Raw genomic sequence first — 14,545 nt, 5'->3', positions numbered from 1 at the left:
AGCATGCAGAAGACTGAACAGGTTGGCTTGCTCTTGCATGACACACGTATGACAACTTCGAAAAGCAGCGACGCATATGCTTGACGGATGCGTGTGAGAGGAGGAAAGCAACAGCAGCAGCTGCACCAACAGAGCCAGGACAATTCCCTTGCCCCTACTTTGAATGCCCATGCCAGTCAAGGGTTGGACTCCTCAGCCACATGTGAGTCCACAACTGATAAGCCTGTGCAAGCTCAAGACTTCATCATTGGACATGACAGACTGCCAAGAAGAAGAAATACACCCTTGTAGGGAAAACCTGAGTCTCATCAATGTAGGCACACATTGTGAGCAGCCATAACTAGTGGTCGGAACCAGAGTCTGCAGTCATGAGAAAGGAGTGGGGAGTTGACGAGGTCGGGGATTTTGGGAGATCAGAGCCACAAGGCACGAACCATAATCAGGCTGGATTAGGATACTGGGGGCAGTCAGAGGTAGGAGGTGGGAGCCTGCAAGAGACATTCCAGGAATCAAGTCAGGTTAGGATGCCAGGAAATCAAGCTATGGAAGAAGGAGCAGGAAGCCCAAAACACACACACAATGAAGAGTAGGGTGGAGTCCAGTTGTTTTGACAGTTTCCTGTTCCTCCTGTTGGCTTCAGTATGGCCATTTGGCCAATCAGCTGCTCTGGCACTCTCCAAACTAGGCCAGAGCCTCACACTGGTGCTGATCTTCATGGGTTCCATGTACGCAGGCTGCTTGGTGGAGGGTGGAACGTAGCTGTTCCCATGAACTGTGTGGGGCTGGGTTTAAGACCTGTGTCTCAGAAGCTGTTAAATCACCTGCTAAACAGATTTCTTTTTATAGCAGCTGGTCTGCAGAGGGTAAATGTTTGCCCCTGTGAATAGTGAGCAGCTGCCTTGTTCAGTGAGCACCGTCCATCGTATGTACTAAGGGAGACTGATTGGTAAGATGCTGTAGCAACAGCATAAAAGTAGACCCATTTAAAAGGTCAAAGTTTTGTCTGTGGCTTTTGTGAGACCAGACCAGATGTGGGCAACCTAGGCTAGTAAGTTGACTGCATGAGTGGCCCTGCTTCATTTCAGCGGGCTGCAAAACCGTCAGACCCAAGATGCTCTCGTGGGATAGGGTATGTACCTAGAATTTGCAGGATGCTGATTGTACCATAGCAGAGCTTTGTTTGGATGCAGAGGTAATGCACGGCTCTTACAGTCAATGTTGTGTGCAGTCACTTGCACTTCATTTCATGTGATCTTGCTGTATGTGTGTGTCACTTCAGTAATACAGGTAGGAAAAACACTGACACAGACAGAAACCAGAGGTTTCTGGCAACCTTGCAAATGAGCCACAGTAAACAAAATGTCTGGTGGGTCACACATAGGACTCCGATAAGTTGCCTGTGGCCTTGTGGCTGCAGATTGCCCATTGCTGGCATAGATCATGTTAGTCTTTAAGATAGATGATAACTTCTGTTTGCTGTGCTAGGGAATGTTTGTTACATACATGGACTTTAAGATTTCTGCTAAGACAATTGCAGGGCTAGCTACACCTTGAAACTCTCCTCTCACTGGTGCCTCTGAATGGGCCCCTGGACAAGTGATAGATCTATTGCCACCCACTGTGTCGGTTGAATCCCAGGATTCTCCCAGTCAGATACTTAGTCTCTGGCTATAGCACCATGTGTACCAACTGTGCTTCCTCAGGAGAACGAGCTGGACTTGTTATCTGCAAGTCCTCCCTCTAGGAGCAGTAACCAGACAGCTTTTGTACACTAAGTATTGTTTAGTTTTAGCGGTGAGAACACAGCGAAGCATTAGAGGAACAGGATTTTGAAACAACTAAATTGTCTGTGGTTATGACTATCTTACCTAGGCCATGTCTAGATTACAGCGATTTGTCAACAGAAGTTTTTGTTGGAAGAAAACTTCTATCAACAGATTGCGGCCAAATTGCCCAGCAGATCGCAAGATTGCCCAGCCACTCTTGACAAAACAGCCAATCGGAAGCAGAGCAGATAGGGCAGTCCGGTGTCCCGGAAGCTCTGTCTGTCAGCAGAGAGCCCCCCGAATGTCCAGACCGGCTTTCTGTTGACAGATCTCTGTTGACAGAAGTGTCATGCCTCATGGGGAGCGGGATAAAACTGTTGACAAAAGTGCTGCGTTCTGTCCATTTACTGTTGATGGAATGCCTTGGGAACCTGGACGCTCACTGGATTGTGTCCCCGGGTTGCTTCAGACCCACCCTGCGGGGCCTGCATGTGTTGTTCTTCACCTGATGAGAAACTCAGGGATAGCTGCCCTTGTCTTTTTGACCCAGCAACTCACTTTTTAACAGTTTAAGTTCCTTTGGTTTGTGCATTTGGAGCATTGGCAAAACAGCTTTGTAACTTTGAGCTGAAATCAAAAAGTCATATTTTCAAAGCTAGTAGCTCAGGTATTGTTTCTTAACCTCCTGACCCATTTACTGGGAGGGGTTTTATCTGGACCCATAGCGTTGTTGTCTTGCTTGTTTCTGGAAGATCCCCCAGGGCTGCGCCTCTACATGCTGTTTTGGAGTCCAGAAGAGCATCTTCTGGACTCCAAATCATGTGACCCTATGCTAATGATGTGCTGGGAATTTACATCTGGGCTGTATTAGCATATTTCAGGCCTGTATGTGGGAGCCTCTTGGTGTTGCTGTGCGCAGCAATCTGGCTCTAGAGACTACAGCTCCCATGAGGCTTTGGGAAGGAGAAGGTTTTTTTTTTTTTTTTCTTTTGTGAGGCTGGAGAAAGATGATGATGGTCTCCTGTTGTTTGGCGGTTAAGACTGATGGAACAGACTACTTCAAGGCAAGTGTGAAGCTTTCTCCCAGTCGGAAACTACTTTGGGGGCTGCAGCCTTCTAATGAGAGACACTGCAGGTAAGGAACTTGATCTGTGTGTGTTAGAGCTGTAGAGGCCAGCTCCAGGTCAGAGGGCCTGAACTGATGCACAGAACCTTCACCAAGGTGTCTGCAGTCCAGGGAACAGCAGCCCCGTGCCAGCACAAGTCAGCAACTAGAACTTCGATCATTAAAGAGTGTATACTCTGGTGGTGGGATAACTGATGGTAGCGTACATGCCAGTTATGTTTCATTTATTTCTGTGTACGTTGATAATTCATTTAATTCATGTTTAGTCTATAACTCTGTCTCCTGAAGTTGTTAAGGTTTGTGTTGATTCTTATGTGGTCTATTAGACATATACTATTTATACTGTCTGGGAGTTAAATCCAGATTGTAGATGAAATAAGTTTCCTGGAGGTTTCCAAAGGCACACCATTAAGTATGTACAGGGACCGACCAGGTGAAGGCACTGCCGTTTTACAGAGCTTTAGAAATCAGGGGTGGAAAGGGGATTCTCAGCTATCCAATATCACCACTTGGACACTCAGGATCTCCTTCAATATTGAACCCATCAGGCGCATAGACGCACAACTGAGTGCTGCCTACTTCCAGGTAACCCAAGGAGGAGAGAAAAGAGGATACATATCTATACCAGCAACAAGCCCTGCACACTTGCCACTTGCATAAATTGGTATAGTAAAAGGATCTTAAGGGCTGGGGGAACAATAGGAGAAAAAGGTTAATAAGGTCTCTTTGGAAGTAAAAAACATTCCCATATTGAAACTTATGCAGAACTTTTTAGCCTAACTAGATCCTTGTATTGTCCTATCACTGTGGTTCTGTGTGCATCAGATATGCACTCATAATTGAGACAATAATTGTTAAATATTCGTGCATGCATCTACACAATGCAAACTGTTGAACATACCCTGTGTTATGCAAGTGGTCAGACTACATGATCATAGTTGTCCCTTGTGGCCTTAAAGCACCTGTTTATAAAAGACGACAAAAAAGATACAAGAATGTAAAGAGGCCACATATTTTTTTCATTTAAGGTAACTGGTTGACAATAAGCTTATGACACTCATTATAGCTGCTGGAATAGCAAATAAGTAGGTTTGCAAATTGGACCAGTCTGCTTGGTTTTATATTTCTCAGCACATAGCAAAACCAAACTCACTCTCTTTTCTTTGGTACTTTGTATTGTGAACTCTTTCCCTGTTTTCCCTGGAAAACACACAAATGTGGATGCTTCTGTGGTGACATTGATATACTTTTTTTTTTTTTTTTTTTTTAATTTTAGTAACTTGACTAAAAACTGGACATTTTGTTGGTTTGTGGAGAAGGTTACAGCCACTGATTTTAGCTTATTGTTCATTTGTGGTGTGGTTATGATATCTATAATCATATTAACTAGAGATAAGATGTAGGATTATAAAAGTAAGAAATTAATCAATATGGTGTGGGGCTCAAATGCAGGGCAAGGCCTATAGTGCTATAGTTTAGCTGTACTAAACCTTGAAGCTAAGAAATGTTTGACATAAGTGATAGAAGAATAACCTGATGCCCTAAGATTACAGAAAAGATGTACAATGGATGATATTGTGAAAGATTAACAGTAAAAGTAATTTTTTTAACATACAATATATCTGGAAATCATGTTTTTCTAACACATGCCCAGAGTGCCCAACGTGCAGAAATTCTAATGAGGTACAGTCAATATTACATTATAAAAGAGGGTGTCCAGAGTGGGAAAATTGAGTTCCCTATGGGAAACTCCATTAGGAACCATCCCGTCACTGATGAGCAATATAAGAGAGTCATCAGTACTATATCGTTAAGGATGTGAGTGTGACTATACAGTAGACCTCTGAGTTATGCGAGGGTTGCGCTCCTGGGGGAAATGGGGCTGGAGTGGGGAGCTGCTGCTTTTGATTTGTGCTGAACTCGCATTAATGCGAGTTAAGTGCAAATCAAAATTGCACTTATTGGGGGTTTACTGCATTTGTAACTCTCTTGTATGTCTGTATAGAATTTCTGTATGATTGGGTATTCATAACTTTAATTTTAACTTAAATAAACTTGTAAAAGAAACTAGATTTTGTTCTTGTGAAGGTATGTGTGGTCACTACCCTTAGTCTTTGTGTGTTCCTAGAGACTCTAAATCTGAATCAAGTAGCATAGGTAACTTTCATTCTGTTAAGCTTGAATTTGTAGCCCCCAGAGCCGAACCCACGGTGATGTCATGCCACATAACAAAATTCAGTTTTCCTGTAACCCTTTTCTTATTTAATGTAAATATAGTCACTAATTTTGATCTAAACATGCTATTTCAGTGAAGAAAAAGAAACATCGTATAAAATAATGACACAAATTTGGGTTTTTAGTTGTTTCATGTGTAGGCTTTACTTGTTTGCATCTTCTCTAGATGTTTTCTTGTAAATGCACATCAGGGTCATTTTCGTTGCTTTGTGGATTGCTGCTAATACTGTGTTTTACTGCTATACTTTCCATTGCACTTCTGTGAGTAATTTTTTAAGTGCTTAGATTTGCAAATATATTATAACTTGGGGCTTTCTGCATATTACTTGATGAGATTCTACAGGCTGTTTGATAAGTGGGAAATCAAAATAACATTTATGTGTAGAGCAATCTAAATAAGTACCTCTGTTTCATATGCTGTTGTACCCATTAGAGGATCATTATAATACTTGGACCTTTTGTGTACCAAATACTTCAGTCCAGATAATGCTGAGCTCCATCTGCCCTAATCTCTAGATTGCAGTGTGACCTTCTTAGTACTTTGACCTGTTTTGTACACTTCTGATCCTTGGTATGGTGTGATGTGCTGCAATTTTAAACAATTTTTTTGTGCTAAAACATGAGTTAGAAAGTTTTATGTTCTATGGCGATCAGTTGCCTGTATTTGTTTTTGCGTGTAAAAAACAGAACAAACTAGAACAGCACTAATTGTTCACATTGTGAAAAGGGCTCACATTTCCAGGTTATTTGTCTACCCTTTTTATTTGTTTCTTTGCTGCTCAGAACTTGTTTTTGTGGCAGCATTTTCATGTGCTGTGACTTGTTAATGTATACAAGGTGCTGCTGGCTTACTATTGCTCCAGAATATGAGCTGTGTTGGTTGAACTGGTTGAAGTCCTCTATTTATTTCTTGCCCCTCCCCCCACCTTTGATTCTTTGCAATTTAAAGGTCTACGGTCAGTTTTATAAACCACCAGTTGACACCACAGTGCTCAACATGTCCTTTTTCAGGGGCTCTACAGTAAACTTTTGTAATGCCGAATTCCCCGGGACTGGCTCCTGAAAGTTGATTGTCCATTGTCAACCTATGGAAGTGCAGATAGCATCATTATTAAAATTGATTTTATTAGCCTCCGAAAGTGTCCCCCAATGTCCCTTGATGCGTTCTTTCTGGTCATCGCTTCACCACCTAGTAGCAGTGAGTTCCCAGGATTGCAAAAGAGCCCCAACATGAGCCATCATGAGATCTTGGACCTTACTGCAGTGTGTGCGACGTGCAGGGGGGGATAGGGGATGCAAGAAGCTATTCTATTTCAGGTCAAAGCCAGCAAAAGAAATGCCAATATCTATGTGGAGATAATTCAAAGCATGATTCTGAAAGGGTAGACTGGGGATGCTCAGCAGTGTTGCGTTAAAATCAAGGAGCTGAGGCAAAACTACCAAAAGTGCAAATGGTTGGTCGGGGACATTTACTCAGAAATGCCGATGATATGACGAACTTCATGTTATTCTGGGGACAGAAACAACCTCTTTCACCAGAAGACACACTGAATCTTCAATTGAAGGTGCCGCTTGTCAGGATCATGAAGTGTGGTCTGATTTGGTGAATGAGGAAGAGGTGGATGACAGTGGGGTCCAGTCCAGTGCAGAAGCAGACTCTGCAAGCCAGGAGCAGTTTCTCCACTTGGAACTTGTCCCCTTATATCAGGAGGAGGCTTTGGAGGCAAGTTGGGATGCTGAAGGGAGCAGTTCTGGTGAGTGTGCTTTTTTCCTACTGTAATTGGGAGGAGGGAGGGTCTATGCCCTTAGAATAGCTTGATAATATTCCTGCTCTTGGAGCTCTGATCCTGTTTGGACATGTCACTGAAAATCTTAGACAGACACTTTGGGATTCTCACAAGATTTTTGGGGAGACATGATTTGTTCCTGTGTCCACAGTAAGACACCTTACGTGCCAACGCACCAGTAGGTAAGCTGGAGTCATGGACCTGCAGAACATTCTTGAAATTTTCCAACATTGCTTGCAGACAGAAGAAGCGATCTTTTCTTATCCTTTTTTCTCATTCTGAGGAGGCTAAGTCTCACTTGGCAACCTAGAATACATGGGAAGTTTTGTGAGTAACTAATGATTTTTTTGCCTGTGACCCACCCAGTACAGAGGAAAACTTATGCAGCCTGACTGGCTTTTAAATCATGGTGTGGTAGGGCAACCCCGCCTCCCCGCTGGGCCGAGGACTTTTAATGATTTTTAATGAATTTTTGACTTTTTTTAAGTCCTGGAGCAACCTGCTTTTAAATCAAGGCACTGCTTAAAGAAGCCCATGCAGCAGGCCACTCCTTCCTTCCTCCCTCCCCTGGGCTGCTCCGGTGACACGTGACAGCCCCCACCTCACATCCCCATGGTTCGGCAGGTGATCGGACCCTGCTCTGGTTCATGTGGGCACCTTCATAGGAAGTTTCATGAGTCACTAACCATCTTTTGCCTATGACCCACCCAGCGCAGAGGAAAACTCATGCAGGTTGACTGGCTTTTAACTCATGGCATGGCAGGCTCTACCTCCCAACTCCTGGGCCATGCCAGCAGCTGATCGGATACGTGACAGATTTTTTTCCTGAGAACTGAAGATAGCTTACCATCGTGTTGAAGGAAAATGTCTGTTGCAGAAGATCTTAAATTGTTCTGCTTGGAATGATGCATTCTTCAGCCTTCAGAGACCATAGAGACTTTGCAGTTGCAATCTGTTCTGCTGTAGACACTGACAACCATTCATTCTGTCAGTATGGTCATTGTTCCAAGTAAAGATAAAAATGTTACTATTGACAGTGCCCTTAATATTTCAACTCTTTTTCTGCAGGAAGCAACCTTGCAAACAGAAGCATAGGGCCCCAGTCCCTCCAAAATTAGGTTGCCACAAATGTGGAGGAGGACAAAGTCACGGGAAGAAATAATGGAGAATTATTTTGAAGTGGCAGCAAAGGAAAATATGGAGCTGAGAGAGTGGAGGAGAAACACAGTGAACAATCAAACAAAAATGAATTCTTCAGTCCTGTCAATAATGACCAGGCAGACAGACATAACAGAAGCAATGCTTGAAAAATCATAATCAACGAACTCTGTACCCCCTTGTTCAAAACGTGCCCAGTTACATGTCACCTTATCCATACTTATTCCCCTCACCTGATCAGAGTTCTGTATGCTCTGGGCACTCCAGGCACCCCCATTACATTCATTCTCCTCCCTGGTCAGTGCCATATCTCTTGGCTACCCCAGGCACTCCGATTACATGTAACCCTTGCCACATTCATTCTCCTGCCTGTTCACTGCTCTGTATCCCCCCAGCTACTTTAGGCCCCCACATTTCAGACCTCCCTCCACACAATCAGTCCCCTGCGTGGGGCTCTGCATCCCCTGTACAATCTGTGCCCTTACCTGCTTCCATACCACCTCCCTCTGCACATTCCATTGTGCTCCTCTCATCGGGAATCCAGAATGAGATCACTTACCCACCAGGGAATCACTCACCAGCAGAAGGTGAACATATGACAAACCATGAGCTTATTCTCCCTTTGTTTTCCCTATACCCACCACTCTGCCATTAGGGCCCACTAAATAAAAACTTCATAGGTTGGAAAGAGCCCCTTTGTTCATTAGTTAACCTGCTTTGGAGTTGGGTGTGGTGGTGAGGGTTGTTGTGCGGTTAGAGGGGGTTTCATAAAGACAAGGAAATGTCGGGATTAGGTGCCTCTCCGCCCGCTCTGGGCGGCTCCTGACCGGCCCTGGATAGCCGACCGGAAGGCGAGACCCTATCCCACCAAAGGGGTCCGAGGACCCCTTTGACGCAGCCGCGACCCCAAGTGTGATGTTAGGCGAGAGCGCCGACCCGGGAGGATGCACTGGACCCTGCCCAAGGGCCACCCAGGGGGAAGGAACTGATGGAGATGGAGAGAGCAAAAGTGAATGGAAGAATCCGAGATGGGATGTTAGGACAAACAAACTTACTAAGTTTATTAAGTATAACTATCTATTAATAAAACTTATATGTTCATTTATATTGTATTATACTATACTATGTTAACTAGACTTTAACCTATTATACTATACCCCTATATACAAATATACATTAATTAAAGAGAGTGGGTAAATAGAAATGGATGTTTAGATTCTCAGGCTACCGCGGCTGGTGCCCGGAGTTCCTGATGGTCACCAGCCTTGGCTGGTAAGCAGGTGGGGGCGCAACTCCCCACCCGGTACTGCGATAGCTTGCGAATTTAAACAATAGGGGTAGGATAGGGTAATCCAATATCTTACTTATCTATATATTAATTGGCTATACTAGTTATCTATCCTAATACTAACATACTTAACGTCACATTGGTATTTACATTTACGTTACATAGGAAAGTCTGGCCTGGGCCTTTAGGCCCGGCCTATACACAGTTAAATTAAAGGTGACACGTCTGGTAGTCTTTATCTAGAGTTAATGGTCAAGTCCAGTAGTCATATTTAAGTGAATAGTCAAGTCCAGTGTTTGGAATAATTAGTGAAGAAGTGGCCGGTGGTCAGAGAGGTTAGTTAGAATGGCGGAGGTGGTGTTACCGCAGATGAGATGGTCCAGGTAGGCACTGCCAGGCGATGTTATGGCCGTAGCAGTGGCATCGATGAGATGACGTTGGTGGGCCTCCGGTTTCCTCACCGGGTACGCAGTACCTGTGGCAGAAGCCATGGGCCAGTTCGTTGCCCAGTGAGTACGCCTGAAGGCCCACTTGCCGCTCCTAGATGCAAGCATGGTGCTGGGGCTCGGGGAGGCGCTTGAACGACGGCGCCGCTTCAGAGCTCAGCTGTCCCTGAGGCGAGCTGCAGCTCCAATGATTCAGCACAGCTTCAGCCACAGAGGCAGGTGCTGACAGTGATTTCAGCTCTAGGCCGCGCCCCGTAAAGGGCAGCCGCCTTAGTGATTTTAGCTCTTTCAAAGTCAGGAGGTCTTCAAAAAAACCAGGAGCTTTTCACAAAGACTTCACCGCTGGAGCGGCTGCCCAGACTGGCAGACCCCTGGGCGCTGTGCTGCACCTGCTTTTATCCCTTGATTTCATACATAATTAATTATTTGATTTTAATATTCATGATCTTGTCCATGGTTTTCAACCAGGTCCTCCAGGCTGTGGAAGTTTCTAGCAACTCTCCACTTGTGCCCAATCAGAGGCCTGGATTTTGAATCCCAGGTCATGAATTATTTATGAGTTCAGATTACCTGGGAAACCAACTGACACAGAGTGACCATTGCAGGGGCTGCTAAATGGTAGCCTATGTATCTTTAGATTCTACCTGTACCTGCATTGATGTTTAATGGCCAAAGGCTTGCCTCCCCTGACCCACGGGGGCAATGATGCCCAGGGGATGAAAAAATCCCTGACAGGAAACAGCATGGGTCTGGGTGTGTGAGTGTTTATGCCTGTGTGGGGTGGAAGGCGATTGAATGCCCTTCATGCTGATTCATAACTTGGTTTTCAAAGCATTCCTGATTTTCATTGTCCCTTTCTGTGCTTTCCTGTTTGCCTTTGTGTTTGGTTGCTGACAATTTCTGGCCATGATCTCTGCCTCTGCCCCTGAAGCTGGCATGAAATTCTCCCACTTTACCTACAAATATTATGAAGAATACAGCAGTCCCCAATGAGACTTAACCTGGAATGGTTCAGCCAGGAGATCTTCAATGATCTGCAACTCAGAAGAGAGACCTATAAAAAGCAGAAATAAGTTCAAATTAGTAAGGATTAATATAAAAACCCAACAGTTTGTGGGGCAAAATTAGGCTACATTTATACTATCAGATTTTGTCAAGGAAACTGATGTTGACAGACATAAGTCACCATAAAAAAGTTGCTTAAGCACTTTTACACTTGCTCCCTTTGTCCACAGATTGTGTCCACATCTAAGCTCCCCTATGGATAGTGGGAGCAATTCTCTGTGTTCTGGGACCTTAGAACAAAGTGGGGGCGTTGTGAGATTCTGCAAAATGTCACATCGGGAAACACTTTGTTATGGGGCTTCTGGCATCCTTTCACAACTTTTTTCCAGTCCCAGCATCCCTCCTGACCCCGACCCTTGGGAGGAGCTGCTGGGCAGCTCAGCTCCGCCCTGACATCTTGGGAGGAGTCTCCATCCAAACACCTCCTAGCCTTGCGCCTCCCCTATCCCACCTTGTGTCTGACAGAAAATCTGTTTTTCAGGTTTATTGGTGACCAGTACCACAGACAGACTTTAAGAACGTATTTTCATTGTATTTGCACAACTCTTGCGGCATCCATACATGTGTTCCTCAGTATTTTTGATGACCATTGTGACACTAACTTTCATTTGAGAGCTCATGTTACATTTTTTTGTGATCTAGAATATGCATACCAGACAGGAGACTTCTGTAACCCCTCTTAACTCTCTTGCCAGTTAACGTTGAGGATGTTTGGTCACAGAACGTTTGGCACATATTAGGAGGAAGTGAGCAGAGTGCCCTGCAGGATCCTAAGCTTGAAGGCTGCTACTGTGGTAGGGAACTACTTCCATGCTTTCCCAGGCCTGTTTGCCTTCATGAGGTAGATAACACAATTTTCTGGCCTCACTTTACTCCTAACCTCTGTACTCTGACTTCTGTTTCCTTTCTCATCCTTGCCTCCTTGCAAAACATCTAAATGCCAATAGATATACTGTGAGTCTAGTAGGTCAGCAGGTATAGTGAATCTGATATTTACTCTAATTAGATCCACATGAGCTCCTGGGAATGTTAAACAAAAACAAATGCAACAAGGGGAAGCATATTTTGTGCTGGAGGCAGGAGGAGGTGATCCAAGGCATTTAAGTAGGGAGTCAGGTGGGTTGCACGCTCTGTCAGTGAGAAGAAGAAACTTTTGGCTTTGGAGTGCTGTAGGCATCTCAGGCTGGGTTGGGATGGAAGGACAGTGCTGGAGACACTGCTGCATAACTGCTGTCGCTGGAGCCAGGAAACTTCAGAGTCTAGTTACTTTTATGGAGCTCATCTCCTGATGTTGGCTGCTGTTTCACCATGAGTCACATGAGCACGTTACCATACAGTATATCCTTGTACTGGAGCTTGGTCAGTGACAGACGAAAATATTAATTTCCTCCACTCCCAAAGTAACTAGATAGTGACTGGAATATACATTGAGAGTGCAACATTTTGCCTTAACAACGTTTAGGTTTGCTTTTAAGCCCTTTGGTCATTGATTTCAAATGATCTCTCATAACCAAGAAAGTGTGAGGTGCCTTAAAACCACAGATAAGGCATAAGATTTCCCCCCCAAAGCTTTTAAACTATCAGTCATGAAGCAACGAGTAACCAGGGGAGTCGACAGATTCTGTGGGCCATAGGGTAGGGTGCAAAAAGAGGGCTGGCTCCATATTCTGTGAAGGGGTGGGGCTGAGGGCAGCTCTCAGCACAGCCAGAGCATGTCACACGTGGTCACTTCAAGCCATTAATGCTGTCCTGAGTGTGCTGGCTGGCACTCTGGCAACAATTTAAAGGGACGGAGTTCCAGTATCCACTACTCCTACTGAGATAGTGGTGGCTGGAGCCCCAAGCTCCTTTGAAGTTCTGGGTCCCAGAACAACTGCCCCCTTTTCCCCTTCCCCGCGCCTTTCAGCAGGCCTCTGAGTAATTAGATGTTAGGGTGGGCTTGTGTAGGAAGGGCAGGAGCAACACCAGTTCATATGTAGTTGGTGAAGACTACTGCATATGTTGATGGATGAAAGAATTTCTTTTAAATGTATTTGGGTAGTCTCTTATAGCTATTACAGAAGTGTGTCTTCAAGACAGATTGACAAGGAGTAAATAGTTGTATGACAGACCAATTTACCAAGGGCCATCTGTGCATAGGAGTTGGTGGAGCTGGTTGTGAGGGAAGTGCACAAACTGCATATTGGGGGTGACATCACTGGAGGATTGGAATGGATGGGAAAGGACACAGAAGCCAAGACTGGGTGTAGGAAGTTGTAGAATTATGCAGGACCTAAAAGTGAAGGCAGGAATCTTGAAAGTTATGTAGTGGAAGTGAAGGAGCTTGTCAGGGGACCAGTGAAACAGGTTGGTCTTATATGTTTGGTTTGATGGGCAAAGAAGGTGATCTTGGAGGTTGAATTTTGTATGGGCTAGTTCTAAAAGTGAATTTCAGTTATTCAGGTGGTGGCTTGTTTTAGCACAATCAGATGGCAATACAGTATTTGTTAAAGTTGAATAGGATAAGTAAGTTTTAAACTTTGTGCTACATGACCTGTTCCAGTTACTTTTCAAAAGCTAATGATGCAAATTAAGAATGTGTTCAGAGAAAATGAGTTAATGAAAGCTAATGTACAGGGAGAAAAGTCAGTGAATTGTAGAGATAGACATATTAAGTCTGCATATCTGTTATGCCTCTCTTATCACCAGGTATCATAGATGATGATAAAGATCCACATGAGGAAAATCATTCAGGGAAGAGTTTTAAATCTCATGAAGGCTAACATCAAGAATAATTGGAAAGATATTTCTGTCTTGTGGGTGAAAGATCTTATCATTGAAAAGATTTTGAAATATGTTGAGAATTCAAGTGAAAAGTATGCTTATCGTTTATTTTGCAGAGCTGGTTCTTGCCACTTAACTTTAATACTTTATGAATCTAAGCTTTCATGTCTGCAGTCTGCAATATTATTTCATTACATATATTTGAAACACCTTTCAATACTTAGAGTCTGTGTAGCACAATTGTGTTTCTGACAGGGAATGAACAATTAAAATAAGTAACTTTAAACATTCTGTTAAGATTGAACCAAATTACTTAAAGAACTACAATATTTTCCTCCAAACATGTTCTCTGGATAGTTGACTTCAGAGGAGGGCCTAATCTGTTCTCTACTGACTTTAACAGGAGTTGCACATATTGTGAGGAGATTAAATCATATGTTTTGAGAGTTCAGTAAGTTAAAATGGTTCTAAAAATAGATCTTAGTGCTCTAGATTGAATGCACTGAAAGTAGAACTTCATGTAACCAGAGAAATGAGCAAAACACAGGTATAAATATCCTTTCTCTAGTTTCCCCAAATCACTTTGGCAGTGGGTTTCAGGGAACACTTCACTGAGTGGAAGGATATTTCTGTCATTTATCCTGTCATGTATTTCTTATCTGTGAGAACAGTGAAGAAGGCACTGATTGTACTGGTGATGTATTTTTGTGATATCTGGATACACAGGTATTAGCTATTGGACTGAGACCATAGTTTTATTTAATGTAGGCCTGTAGCCAGACATGAACCCCCCCACTTGGCCTTTTCTTCCTCTTCCCCCCCACTGGGAGAGACAGAGAGAGAAATAAGCAGGGGAGACAGGTAGCCTTTGATGTCCTGGGAACGCAGGTGTGCTGTCTCGCCCAGCCGCT

General features: G+C 43.9%; 1 protein-coding gene across 4 annotated transcripts in view; it reads left to right on the top strand.

Annotated features, from left to right (window-relative positions):
- The window catches only part of IMMP2L (inner mitochondrial membrane peptidase subunit 2), an 850,269-nt gene that overhangs the window by 12,322 nt on the left and 823,402 nt on the right, over positions 1-14,545 (top strand). The window contains exon 1 of one of the 4 annotated variants that reach the window (XM_074984090.1): positions 11,566-11,665. The exons of the other annotated variants lie outside the window; for them this stretch is intronic. The gene's annotated coding sequence lies outside the window, so the exon portion shown is untranslated. Of the gene's footprint in view, positions 1-11,565; positions 11,666-14,545 lie in introns of those variants that run through there. 4 annotated transcript variants of the gene reach the window in all.

The sequence above is a fragment of the Carettochelys insculpta genome, chromosome 1, assembly GCF_033958435.1.
Source record: "Carettochelys insculpta isolate YL-2023 chromosome 1, ASM3395843v1, whole genome shotgun sequence".
In the NCBI taxonomy this organism is placed as follows: Eukaryota; Metazoa; Chordata; order Testudines; family Carettochelyidae; genus Carettochelys; species Carettochelys insculpta.
This window is presented reverse-complemented; position numbering and strand designations above follow the sequence as displayed.